This window comes from Caretta caretta, chromosome 16 (genome assembly GCF_965140235.1).
Source record: "Caretta caretta isolate rCarCar2 chromosome 16, rCarCar1.hap1, whole genome shotgun sequence".
Lineage (NCBI taxonomy): Eukaryota > Metazoa > Chordata > Testudines > Cheloniidae > Caretta > Caretta caretta.
The window spans coordinates 25,973,593-25,987,545 of NC_134221.1; the positions used below are offsets into that span (position 1 = coordinate 25,973,593).

Genomic DNA, 13,953 nt, shown 5'->3' on the forward strand with positions numbered 1-13,953 from the left:
TAATTGCACCTATTATTTTAGTCTAGTTAATTTGTTTTGTGTTAACTGTGATTGACAGCTCTATATTAAATATAAAGGTGTTCAACAATATTTTAACAACTTAAAAGGAGCATATACATCTGTTCTATTGCTTAAATTTGCAGGAGGTATCTGGCTTTGATGGAGTTGTGGCAACTTAGGTATTTTTTTACCTTGATTAGTAACATTAGATCTCAGGGTAGAATGTTTTGAATACATCAGTCAACCCTGAAAACATTCCTACACAATTTACATAGCCTGCACATTAATAAATCAGGAACTTTGACCCCAAAACATTGTATACTTTAAAATTACACAGTTTCAGCAGAGGGAATTTATCTCTCTCAGTTATTTGAACTGCTTTTCAACTAAAGTATTTAATGACAGGTTTCAGAGGAACAGCCGTGTTAGTCTGTATTCGCAAAAAGAAAAGGAGTACTTGTGGCACCTTAGAGACTAACCAATTTATTTGAGCATGAGCTTTCGTGAGCTACAGCTCACTTCATCAGATGTTTACCGTGGAAACTGCAGCAGACTTTATATACACACAGAGAATATGAAACAATACCTCCTCCCACCCCACTGTCCTGCTGGTAATAGCTTATCTAAAGTGATCAACAGGTGGGCCATTTCCAGCACAAATCCAGGTTTTCTCACCCTCCACCAAATGTAACTCTTACAAGGAAAATCCCATTTCCTTCATATTCCTCCTTACATTAGTCCAAGTTACTCCCTTAACGGGATCTGCCTTCAACACTCCTGTACAGACTAGCTACTAGTGTTTATTGACTTTTTGCAATAGTAGTGCCATTTTGAGGATATTTAAACTGATTTTAATCCCTCAGGTATTCAAAGCGGATCTCTGGGGCACTTTTCTTCATAAAACACAGTGGCCACAACAGCTAAGGGTTTATAAGACATCACCCTTTTAGGCATTATGAGTTCAACATTGGGGTCACTAGCATTAATAAACTTTTCTGAGGCTGTTCCATTTTCAGCTATGCAACCAAATAACTCCTTGGCATTGCATATGTCTGAGGGCTTCCTTTATTGCTAAATACTGCATAAAATATTCAGTCTTTTCTAAATATTCCCAGTTCTCTTCACAATGGCTAAAGAAACAAAAACTCCATGATCTACACATTATATATAAAATCATACCAGGTATGTGTGTGTTTGCTGTGTTTCTCAGTTCTGTTGTGAGAGTTGATATTTTGGATGTTAATTTTTGAATAACATGCACTCAGTGTATAAATCTGTCAATAATTGCTTATTACATAATTGCATCAGAATAAATATTTAGAGTATGCAACTCAAATATTTATAAGTACACACTTAGATTACAGGATGATGCACTGCAAAATACACGTTCATCTGTTTGTGAGCTTGGATACCTCATTGAGGGTGTAGTAAAGTGCACTAGAATTTTTGAAGGGGTATATATTGCACTTTCCTTTAAAAATTGGGTTACCCCTTTTAATGAATTTTAATGAATCAAAACATACTTTATTTTATTTCTGCAGTTTGGTTTTCTTTCTTTGTTCTAAGGAAAAATATGAGCCTGTTTGGAAATCCTTTGCATACTGTAGCTCTGAACATTGCTTCATTTTGGTCAACTTGCATTGTTGTTATGCTCACAAGGGGTGGTTAGGTAGCTTCTCGATAATCAGGTTAAGATATTTTTATGATTTTCTTTAAAATATATTTTTGCCTTGATGTGTGCAAATAGTAACTCCCATTAATGCTCCTGGGATTAAGGGAGTAAATACCCTATAATAGCCATCTATATTACAGCTTTTCTTTCATTGTATAAATGCTGGATTTCTTTCTTTTCAGACTGACTTGGGTATTTCAGCTAATTTTTGTGTGGGTTAGAGAACAGTGAAAGCACTGAAAAGTTTGTGAGAAAATATTGCACTTGAATGTGTGTATGTGTGCGTAATCTAGTTTGCATAAAAATATACAATGTCGAACTTGTTCAGCGTGTAATGCCTAGTTTGACTTTTTCTTTACCAACATGCCATTATTATCTTGTTTTGCTGTACATGTAAAACATTTCCTTATAACCCTAATTTTCATTTAAAACACTTGCTTTTGTTTAAAATAACAAATTAAAAGCAATGGATTTCATATTCCAAATTTACATTTTTATGAGAAATGTACAGCTACAGTCATTTAAATCCAGTGGAAAGGTACAATTATGACTTTTGTGTCAGTGGAAAAAATTGATTTTAAAAGTGAAAATGTTAACAGTCTAGACTTTTTCTAATATAATTTTCCCCTCTTCTATACCCACTTTTAACTGTCAAAGTTTATAATAAAAATAGTAATTTATGTAGAAAAGGCAATAGCATTAAAATCCCTAAATTTGGATCCATTTCTGGTCTTAGAACTAAAGACAATTATTTCTTTGCACTTTTTATTATTGGTTTCTAAAACTCTGTTTGAAATGCAGCTTTTCTAAACACATGAAGGCAGTCATAGTATTGCCCAGACCTGCTGTAGGTTGAGGAAAAAGGATTAGTTTTTGAAGCTTTATAACGTTAAAAAAGGGACTATCTCAGACATTTTCTCATAATCTACATTACCCAAGCAGCCATCAATTTCAGTCAACAGGTGCTGGTCTGAGGAGAACATTTCCTTTTGGAAACACCATGTGTCGTCATTTCCAAAACAAATTTTCTGATGTTTTCTGTTTTTTGAGAAATTTCCGAAAATGTCGTTTCATTCTGATTTGGAACAAAAACAAATTTCAAAATGCCAACATTTCTTGTGAACCAGAAATCCAGAGTTTTAGCCTGTTCTAGTTGTCAGCAAATATCTGAGAAATCCACTGGCAAAGTGGGTATCTAATCCCACTCTAAAGTGGCAGAGGTCTGTGCAGTGGATCTAAAGGTTCTAACCCAGCTGATGAGTCATGTGGGTATCAATATGATGCCACATGTTGAAATTTGGTTTTATGAGTTCGCTTAAAAAAAAAAAAGGGGGGATATTGCACACGAAAAGACCCTATGTTAAAATAACATGATTATGTTTCACAGTCAAGCACTCCAAAGTTAGGAAAAGACTCATTCAGAACACAGGATGGACTATGCTCGGGGAAAGGATCTGGTTGGTGAAGTTAGTGAGGCTGTTGTCATAGAATCAGAGGACTGGAAGGGACCTTGAGAGGTCATCTAGTCCAGTCCCCTGCACTCATGGCAGGACTAATTATTATCTAGACCAGTGTTCTTCATTGCAAGGCCTGCGAGCCATCAACCCTAAGTGCAGCTCCCTAAGTTCCCTCTAAGTTCCCAGAGCCTGCACCCCCAGCCAGAGGCCTCACCCGCACCCCAACCCTCTGACCCAACCCTGAGCCTCATCCTGCACCCTGAACCCCTCATCCCCAGCTCCACCCTAGAGCCCTCACCCCTGGTCCCCACCCTCTGCCCTACCCTGAGCCACCTCTCATACGCCTAACCCCTTGGCCCCACCCCATGTGGCTCTCACATTGAAGGTTTTTTGCCAAAGTGGCCCCCCACTTCAAAAATAGTGAAGAGCAACTGATCTAGACCATACCTGACAAGTGTTTGTCTAACCTGCTCTTAAAAATCTCCAACGATGGAGATTCCACAACCTCCCTAAGCAATTTATTCCAGTGCTTAACCACCCTGACAGTTAGGAATTTTTTCCTAATGTCCAACCTAAACCTCCCTTTATGCAATTTAAGCCCATTGCCTCTTGTCCTATTCTCCGAGGTTAAGGAGAACAATTTTTCTCCTTCCTCCTTGTAACAACCTTTTAAATGCTTGAAAACTGTTATCATGTCCCTTCTCTGTCTTCTCTTTTCCAGACTAAACAAACCCAAGTTTTTCAATCTTCCCTCATAGGTCGTGTTTTCTAGACCTTTAATCATTTTTGTCACTCTTCTCTGGACTCTCTCCAGTTTATCCACATCCTTCTTGAAATGTGGCACCCACAACTGGACACAATACTCCAGTTGAGGCCTAATCAGTGCGGACTAGAGTGGAAGAATTACTTCTTGTGTCTTGCATAAAACACTCCTGCTAATACATCCCAGGATGATGTTTGTTTTTTTTGCAACATTGTTACACTGTTGACTCATATTTGTCTTGTGGTCCACTATGACCCCCAGGGCCCTTTCCGCAGTTCTCCTTCCTAGGCTGTCATTTCCCATTTTGTATGTGTGCAACTGATTGTTCCTTCCTAAGTGGAGTACTTATTGAATTTCATCCTATTTACTTCACACCATTTCTCCAGTTTGTCCAGATCATTTTGAATTATAATCCTTTTCTTCAAAGCACTTGCAACCTCTTCCAGTTTGGTATCATCCACAGACTTTATAAGTATACTCTCTCTGCCATTATCTAAATCATTGATCAAGATATTGAACAGAACCGGACCCTGAACTGATCCCTGCAGGACCCCACCCGTTATGCCCTTCCAGCATGACGGTGAACCACTGATGATTACTCTCTGGGAATGGTTTTCCAACCAGTTTTGCACCCATCTTATAGCTTCATCTAGGTTGCATTTCCCTAGTTTGTTTACGAGAGGGTCATGCGAGACAGTATCAAAAGCTTTACTAAAGTCTCTGGGACCCTTCCTCATTTGTTGCAGAAGTTGGAAGTTGTTTAGTGAATGAGGAAGGAAGAAAAGAGGATAGTCTCATGGTTCAGTTAGTTGAGTGCTGACCAAGAGAACTGGAGTCTATCCCTGCTTCTGCCGCAGATTTTCTGTGTGATGCTCAACAAATAACACACACATTTTCATTTGTGGCCACTAATTGTGTGTTCCCCGTTTTCTGGGTATCCAACTTTAGACTCTGGGGCTGAGCACTCACAGCTGCAACTGAAGTCAATGGGAGCTGTGCTTTAAACATATCCAAGTGCTATAAAATGGTAAGCACTCTGAAAAATCAGGCCCTCAATGGCTCAAATTGAGCAGTCAGAATTAGTGGACATGGGCAATCTTAATTCTAGCATTTCTCAATTACTGAGTGTTTGACTTTGCAACCTTAATGTTCTGTTAACACCCTTTTTATGACAGGTTTCAGAGGAACAGCCGTGTTAGTCTGTATTCGCAAAAAGAAAAGGAGTACTTGTGGCACCTTAGAGACTAACCAATTTATTTGAGCTCAAATAAATTGGTTAGTCTCTAAGGTGCCACAAGTACTCCTTTTCTTTTTGCACCCTTTTTATATTACCTTTTATTTATGGTAATGCCTGTCACGTGCTTTCCAAATGTTCAGGAAAGGCAGTGCCTCCTCTGAGGAGCTCACAATCTATGGACCCTGGAACTTTTGCCATTGTGACAGCTTGGTTTGCTTAGAGCATATTTAGATAACATGATAGTAAGAAAGCTTGCTTTCTGTATATGCCTGTCCCTCCACCCTGGGAGTTCCACTAGTGGAACTTGCAGTGGTTTTTGATCAACTGTAATAAAGTTGTTGAAAAATTTCCAGTGTATGTACACCTCCCTAAGAACATACTAGCCTGAAGGGGAGGGCAAGAAGATGGGAAAAAACCTTACTGCATTGCTGTTAATAGCATTAGTATTCTTTCTTTGGGAAACTCCTTGCTCTTTGCTTTTGTGGACTTGCTATGAGGAAAGCAGACAAGAGAATGGAGTCAGTACATTTGTATAGCAAGGTCTTGCCATTCTAAGCAGGAATACTTGTAGTATTAATAATTTATTATTTATTTACTGCGTAAAATGAAATTAAGTGGCAACTCTATTTAACATACATTTTTTACAAAGCATCATGCTAATAATTAATGTGCCTGTTTAGATCATTTTTACAGATATTCACATACTCTGAATAAAAATATAATTGAACGTCAATGGTAGTATTATGTTAATTGTAATTATACCAATTAAAGAGATAGAATTGTAGTGAGGCTTTGTTAGTATGTTTCAGTAAATGATACAAGAAAACTGTATCAGCAATGATTTTTGTGGATCTTTTTGAAAATTGTTTATTTCCCATGTGTCTCAAATTTTAGTATAACCAGAATGAAACTCATTTTCATTTTGCAATTAGAAAGGGATTGTGGCTTATGGTGTTTGGCAAGAATCTTGAGAACTTGTCAGATACAAGTTTTGGGTTCAGCATGTCCAAAGTAGCAAGGAACTGGCTGTTACAAACAAGTTCCATGTATTCTTTAAAGCAGAGTAGTTTGAAAACTCTGGAAAAATAAAGAACAGAAATTAAAATTACCCCAGATAGCTTTAACTTTCATAACCAGCATTTGCACAGCAGGTCACACTTGGTTTCCAGAGTTTATATTTCCACACAGATGAAACCATTCTTGTAAATGTCTACAGCACAGTAGATGTAAAATGGCTTTGATTTCAGTATTTGAATTGCAGACCTTTTCTCTTCACAAACCCTGTTTATTATGACCCATGGAAAGAAACTCCTTCCCCCCCCCCCCCCTCAGAGTTCCATTATGACCCTTTTACAGTGTTTCATGACTTTAATTGAGTGCTGGATTTGGGGTGCTTCTTCCTTTTCCAGGCTGAAGAACCATAGAGCAAATCAGAAATGTTTCTTCAGCTTCTCCAATGGTAATTCATTTTTGGAGAATTACAGAGGAACATGGGAATTAGGTTCATTATCCTCATCTGAACATAAGAATATCCAGAGTTTGTCCCTTGTGCCACCTCTCAAAAATGGAGACTTGAGAAAAGGAAGCACGAATGAAGAGCAAGAACTTGACTAGATTGTGCTGAATCTTTTCTTCCTCTCATATCCCATTGTGACATGGAGGCCCATTGGTACCAACAGACAAAGGCTTCCCTGTTTTTTACAAGCAACTCCTGTCTCAGGCCAGACAAACTCACAATAACTAATACACCATTTTCATAGTATTTATCCATGAAGGGTAGCATGTGAGTTCTCTACTGAAAGCTTGTAACTTATCAATACTCATAATCATTGAGAGCTGTGTGTGGGTAAGATTTAAAGAATAATGTAACTATGTTGAAAACTATGCCTTATGGTCGTAGAGTAAAGGTTAGCCACCAGGGAATCATGTCTCAGTGATGGAGCATTTATGCGGGAGGGAGTTGTGACCTTTACCTGATTAGCCAGTAAAGTAATGCAAGGCTCAATTGTCTACCCTTCGCCCTACCCCAGAATAGACCATGGAAAACCATCAGACAAGCTCAAACAATCCAAACCATTTGGAGGTAGAAAGGAACATTATAATAGACAAGGAATTGCCTGTATGTGAATAAAGACAAAATATGAATTCAGTATATGGCAAGGTGGAGGCAGGCACTCAGCATCCATTCACTGAGAAAATACACTGCTGAGCAAGGGTGTTTCATGAAGGATTGGCTCCTGGTTCATGGGAAGCCAGCAAGCTCTGCAACAGACTGAATTTTGTGCCTGGATTGGGGACCTACTTTATTAAGCAGGAAAGGTAATTATTAAGTGTAGTCACTAGTTTGCATTTTATAATTTTGTTTTGTGTTGTAAGTAGGGCTGTTGATTAATCGCAGTTAACTCACGTGATTAACTCAAAACATTATTCACAATTTAAAATTTTTATCATGATTTATCGCAGTTTTAATTGCACTGTTAAACAATAGAATACCAATTGAAATGTATTAAATATTTTTGGATGTTTTTCTACATTGATGACTGGGCAACAAAATGGCAGATGAAATTTAATGTTGATAAATGCAAAGTAATTCACATTGGAAAGCATAATCCCAACTATACATATAAAATGATGGGGTCTAAATTAGCTGTTCCCACTCAAGAAAGAGATCTTGGAGTCATTGTGGATAGTTCTCTGAAAGCATCCACTCTGTGCAGTGGCAGTCAAAAGAGCGAACAGAATGCTGGGAATAATTAAGAAAGGGATAGATAATAGGACAGAAAATCTCATGTTGCCTCTATATAAATCCATGGTATGCCCACTTCTTGAATACTATGTGCAGATGTGGTCACCCCATCTCAAAAAAGCTATATTGGAATTGAAAAAGGGCAACAAAAATCATTAGGGGTATGGAACGGCTTCCGTATGAGGAAAGATTAATAAGACTGGGACTTTTCAGCTTGGAAAAGAGACAGCTAAGGGGAGATATGATTGAGGTCTATAAAATCATGACTGGTGTAGAGAAAGTAGATAAGGAAGTGTTGTTTACTACTTCTCATAACACAAGAACTAGGGGTCACCAAATGAAATTAATAGGTAGCAGGTTTAAAACACATAAAAGGAAGTATTTCTTCACACAATGCACAGTCAGCCTGTGGAACTCCGTGCTAGAGGATGTTGTGAAGGCCAAGACTATAACAGGGTTCAAAAAAGAACTAGATAAATTCATGGAGGATAGGTCCATCAATGGCTATTAGCCAGGATGGGCAGAGATGGTGTCCCTAGCCTCTATTTGCTAGAAGCTGGGAATGAGTGACAGGGGATGGATCACTTGATGATTACATGTTCTGTTCATTCCCTCTGGGGCACCTGGCACTGGCCACTATCGAAAGACAGGATACTGGGTTAGATGGACCCTTGGTCTGACCCAGTAGGGCCATTCTTATGTTCTTATATTGATTTCAATTACAACACAGAATACAAAGTGTACACTGCTCACTTTATATTATTAATTTTGATTAGAAATATTTGCACTGTAAAAATGATAAACAAAGAAATAGTATTTTTCAGTTCATCTCATACAAGTACTGTAGTGTAATCTCTTTATCATGAAAATGCAACTTACACATGTAGATTTTTTTTTGTTACCAATCGTTAAGACAAACAAGTTTGTTTATGGGAGATAATGCTGCCCACTTCTTATTTATGTCACCAGAAAGTGAGAGCAGGCATTAGCATGGGGCTTTTGTAGCCTGCATTGCAAGGTATTTATGCACCAGATATGCTAAACATTCATATGCCCTTCATAGATATTAAGATCAGAAGGGACCATTATGATCATCTAGTCCAGTGATTCTCAAAGCTGGTCCGCCACTTGTTCAGGAAAAGCCCCTGGTGGGCCGGATCGGTTTGTTTACCTGCCGTGTCAGCAGGTTTGGCTGATTGTGGCTCCCCCTGGCCGCGGTTCACCGCTCCAGGCCAATGGGGGGCTGTGGGAAGCGGCGCGGGCCAAGTGATGTGCTGGCCACCCTTCCCGCAGCGCCCATTGGCCTGGAACGGTGAACCGCGGTCAGTGGGAGCCGCGATCGGCCAAACCTGCAGATGCGGCAAGTAAACAAACTGGTCCGGCATGCCAGGGGCTTTCCCTGAACAAGCGGTGGACCAGCTTTGAGAACCACTGATCTAGTCTGACCTCCTACACAATGCAGGCCACAGAATCTCACCCACCCACTCCTGCAATAAACCTCTCACTTATGTCTGAGCTATTGAAGTCCTCAAATCATAATTTAAAGACTTCAAGGTGCAGAGAATCCTCCAGCAAGTGACCTGTGCCCCATGCTGCAGAGGAAGACGAAAAACCCCCAGGGCCTCTTCCAATCTGCCCTGGAGGAAAATTCCTTCCTGACCCCAAATATGGTGATCAGCTGAACCCTGAGCATGTGGGCAAGATTCACCAGTCACATACCCAGGAAAGATACCTCAGGGTTTGGCTGCCATTCCAGAGGACACGCTGATGATGCTGATGATACTTGTTAAAAAATAATACATTAATTAAATGTGTGACTGAACTTCTTGGGAGAGAATTGTATGTCTCCGGCTCTGTTATACCTGAATTCTGCCATATATTTCATGTTATATTAGTCTCAGATGGTGACTCAGCGCATGTTGTTCACTTTAAGAACGCTTTCGCTGCAGATCTGACAAAACGCAAAGACAGTACTAATGTGAGATTTCTAAAGATAGCTACAGCACTTGACCCAAGGTTTAAGAATATGAAGTGCCTTCCAAAATCTGAGAGGGACGAGGTGTGGAGCATGCTTTCAGAAGTCTTAAAAGAGCAACACTCCAATGCAGAAACTACAGAACCCGAACCACCAAAAAAGAAAATCAACCTTCTGCTGGTGGCTCAGATTATGAAAGTGAACATACATCAGTCCAGGCTGCTTTGGATTGTTATTGAGCAGAATCTGTCATCAGCATGGACGCATGTCCTCTGGAATGGTGGATGAAGCATGAAGCAACATATGAATCTTTAGCGCATCTGGCATGCAAATATCTTGCGACGCCAACTGCAACAGTGCCATGTGAATGCCTGTTCTCACTTTCTATTGTGCCATTGTGAACAAGAAACAGGCAGCATTATCTACTGCAAATGTAAACAAACTTGTTTGAGAGATTGGCTGAACAAGAAATAGGACTTAGTGGACTTGTAGGCTCTAAAGTTTTACATTGTTTTATTTTTGAATGCAGTTATTTTTGTACATAATTCTATATTTGTAAGTTCCACTTCCATGATAAAGAGATTGCTTGTACTTGTATTAGGTGAATTGAAAAATACTATTTCTTTTGTTTTTTACAGTGCGAATGTTTGTAATCAAAAACAATTATAAAGTGAGTGCTGTACACTTTGTATTCTGTGTTGTAATTGAAATCAATATATTTGAAAATGTAGAAAGCATCCAAAATATTTAAATAAATCATATTCTATTATTGTTTAACAGTGCAATTAATCGTGATTAATTTTTTTTAAACGCTTGACAGCCCTAGTTGTAACCACTTGTTTCCATCACTCTCTCTTGTTTCTTTCTTAAATAAACCTCCTTTTGTTTTATTATAAATTCTCATAAGTGCTGTGCACTATGCAGGAGCACTGATTTAAGGTAAAACTGGGGTACACTGTTCCTTTGGGAGTAAAGGATCTGGAATTTCTGAGTAGCCAGTGTCAAGAGCTGAATATCACAGGGGAACGTTTCAAGGGGACCTACCAGGCAAAGACAGGGCTTGCATAGCACGGAGGAGAGTGGTTTAGTGGCGGATAGATTGGTAGTGTTAGGGAGCTAAAACCCAGCTATCACGGGCAAGACTACCTCTCGCTAGAGGCAGGGGGATAACAAGGTGACTCTCAGTCCTGGCTACCGTGAGAACAGTCACACCCATGTCTCTGCCTTTCAATTAGTTTAAGAAGTTGCTTCTTTAAGGGAGAATGTGATTCAAAATGAGGTTCAACAAGGACAAGTGCAGAGTCCTGCACTTAGGAAGGAAGAATCCCATGCACCGCTACAGGCTGGGGACCAACTGGCTAAGCAGCAGTTCTGCAGAAAAGGACCTGGGGATTACAATGGACGAGAAGCTGGATATGAGTCAGCAGTGTGCCCTTGTTGCCAAGAAGGCCAACGGCATATTGGGCTGTACTAGTAGGACCATTGCCAGCAGATCGAGGGAAGTGATTATTCCCCTCTATTCGGCACTGGTGAGGCCACACCTGGGGTATTGTGTCCAGTTTTGGTCCTTCACCCCCCCTCCACGTCAGAAGGGATGTGGACAAATTGGAGAGAGTCCAGGGAAGGGCAACGAAAATGATGAGGGGGCTGGGGCACATGACATACGAGGAGAGGCTGAGGGAACTGGGATTATTTAGTCTGCAGAAGAGAAGAGTGAGGGGGGATTTGATAGCAGCCTTCAACTACCTGAAAGGGGGTTCCAAAGAGGATGGAGCTAGGCTGTTCTCTGTGGTGGCAGATGTCAGAACAAGAAGCAATGGTCTCAAGTTGCAGTGGGGGAGGTCTAGGTTGGATATTAGGAAACACTATTTCACTATAAAGGGCGGTGAAGCACTGAACTGGGTTACCTAGAGAGGTGGTGGAATCTCCATCCTTAGAGGTTTTTAAGGCCCAGCTTGACAAAGCCCTGGCTGGGATGATTTAGTTGGTGTTGGTCCTGCTTTGAGCAGGGGACTGGACTAGATGACCTCCTGCGGTCTCTTCCAACCCTAATAGTCTATGATTGTGTGTTGATTGTTCCATTCGATATACAAATATTAACAGAACAGGAAGTCCCTGTTGAAATGCTGTTCTTGCTGCAGAATCCAGTACATGTTCCTGTATTGTAGCTGTTATTCAGCACAGCTGGATGCTTGTTTAGCAAAGTTATCACTTTTTTCTGTTTGCAATCTGTCCTAGAAAAAACTTTATTTTTTTCTGTATTGGTATTTGTACTTGTTCAATCAAAAATGTATGTGAACAAATTATAGAAAATGGCTTATCTGCAGAATGAACTCTGATTATTGGGTGTTGGGTGCTTTTGTGCAAGTGGTCACCTAAGTCACATGACATTGTTTCTGTTCTCTGATTGGCTAACTTGAATTTTATAAACAACATGCCTGCCTGAACAAATTGTTTGCTCATTGAATCTGTCAAGAAGAGGATGGTGTACTTGGAGGGGAAGTGGAGAGAAACAGATCATACACACAGACCTAGGGAAGTTTAAGCCACATTAGTTTTCTGTACTCTTTTGTACAAGATAGCATTATATTTGTTTATTTAGAAGGCTCCCCGTTTTTATGATATCTGGATTCCTTCCTTGCAGAGAGAGAAAGGTATGTCACATCTGTTGGCTCTCTAGCAGACTTTGCATTCAGTTTCCTTTTGTCACTTTCATACTAAGTAATTCTTGTAGCTGTTGCCCCTATTTCTCCTTAACGGGGTGCTGCTCTCTGGTGATCCCTGATTTCTCTCTATTGGCACCCTCCTGTCTGTCAGTAGCTGTTCTCTGTCACAGTGGCCAGTACCTATTTGAGCAGGACCATGTTTGTAACCAGATGTGAAACTCTCACTTCAGTATCTGGCCACCCTACAAACACTGTCTGTAATCTAGTCCCATTATAAAAACAAAGTATCTCCAAGCTAGGGACTCTTCTGCTTCTCAAACATCTCTCCTCCCTCATTATCTTCCCTTCTCTCTCCCCATGGCTCCTCAAACTGCAATTATTTTGCTTGAGAACGCCAGTGACTTTAAAATGTTCTCCTCGTCTCTCCTTGTCTCCTAAACTCTTCAAACCAAAACACACAAGCCAGTTTACATAAATATGGATGTGCCAACAGTTTTGCTATGAATTCCCGTAAATGCTCACAAACACACTAGGTCATACCGAATATCCACACTTACACAAATAAAAGCTCCTCTGCAAACATCTGTACTCACATAAACCAACTCTCTGAGTGGTCATGAAAAACCACACAAAGGACATAAATGTGGTTGGATTGAATCATGAATAGGATTTGATTAATGTTTGCGAGCACATTTATCCAGTATTCACCCTTCTTTATTATTTGAACTGTAATCTGTGTCCTGATTGGTGTATATTTGCTCTGTCAATGTTTGGTTTCCCTTGAGACACAATTAGAGGACATTCCTATCGTCAGAGTGAAGGGAAAATAAACTTTCAGAAAAAGTTATTCGGTATTTTTCCAGTCCCTGAAAAGTAAAAGCAAATAATTATTTTCTTTGGCTTTGTTAGTCACAAGTTAAGAAAAAGCGACTTTGGGAATTGCTTTTCCATATTGCACTGTAAGGCATTTGTACTCTGTAGGAACGTTCTTGCTTAATCAAAATATTGTTGATTATTATAAATGTTTTTAAAACTCACAAATGAGATTTCCACAAGACTTGAGTATTTTACCATCTGAAACTAAATAGGTATTTCACTTATGTATTGTCATGACCTCATAAGAATGAGGCTGAAAATTTCTGTTTTATGAATAACTGTAGGACTATATACAAAAGTTAATCCCTCATTTTAATGAAAAATACATACATATACTTGTATCAGATTATCTCTTTTAGATTTTCTAATGGTTATTACATTTGAAAGATTTTTTTTGTGCACGTGAATATAAGGGTTTGATAACTTCATTAGCTGAAAAATGTGACTTCTAGCAACTCACATTGTGTGTTCTGTAAAGCATCATTCAGATTCTATGAAAACTGCACCAAATAAACCCCAAATACTGCAGATTGCACTGTTTAAATTGAGCACTTCTTAGCT

General features: G+C 39.5%; 2 protein-coding genes across 11 annotated transcripts in view; one reads left to right on the top strand and one right to left on the bottom strand.

Moving 5' to 3' along the window:
* The window catches only part of RALGPS1 (Ral GEF with PH domain and SH3 binding motif 1), a 398,334-nt gene that overhangs the window by 198,192 nt on the left and 186,189 nt on the right, over nt 1-13,953 (top strand). The window lies entirely within an intron of this gene.
* ANGPTL2 (angiopoietin like 2) overlaps nt 1-13,953 on the bottom strand; it is a 42,129-nt gene that overhangs the window by 22,583 nt on the left and 5,593 nt on the right. Inside the window, exon 2 of one of the 2 annotated variants that reach the window (XM_048823491.2) lies at nt 2,607-2,747. The exons of the other annotated variant lie outside the window; for it this stretch is intronic. The gene's annotated coding sequence lies outside the window, so the exon portion shown is untranslated. The remainder of the gene's footprint in view (nt 1-2,606; nt 2,748-13,953) is intronic. 2 annotated transcript variants of the gene reach the window in all.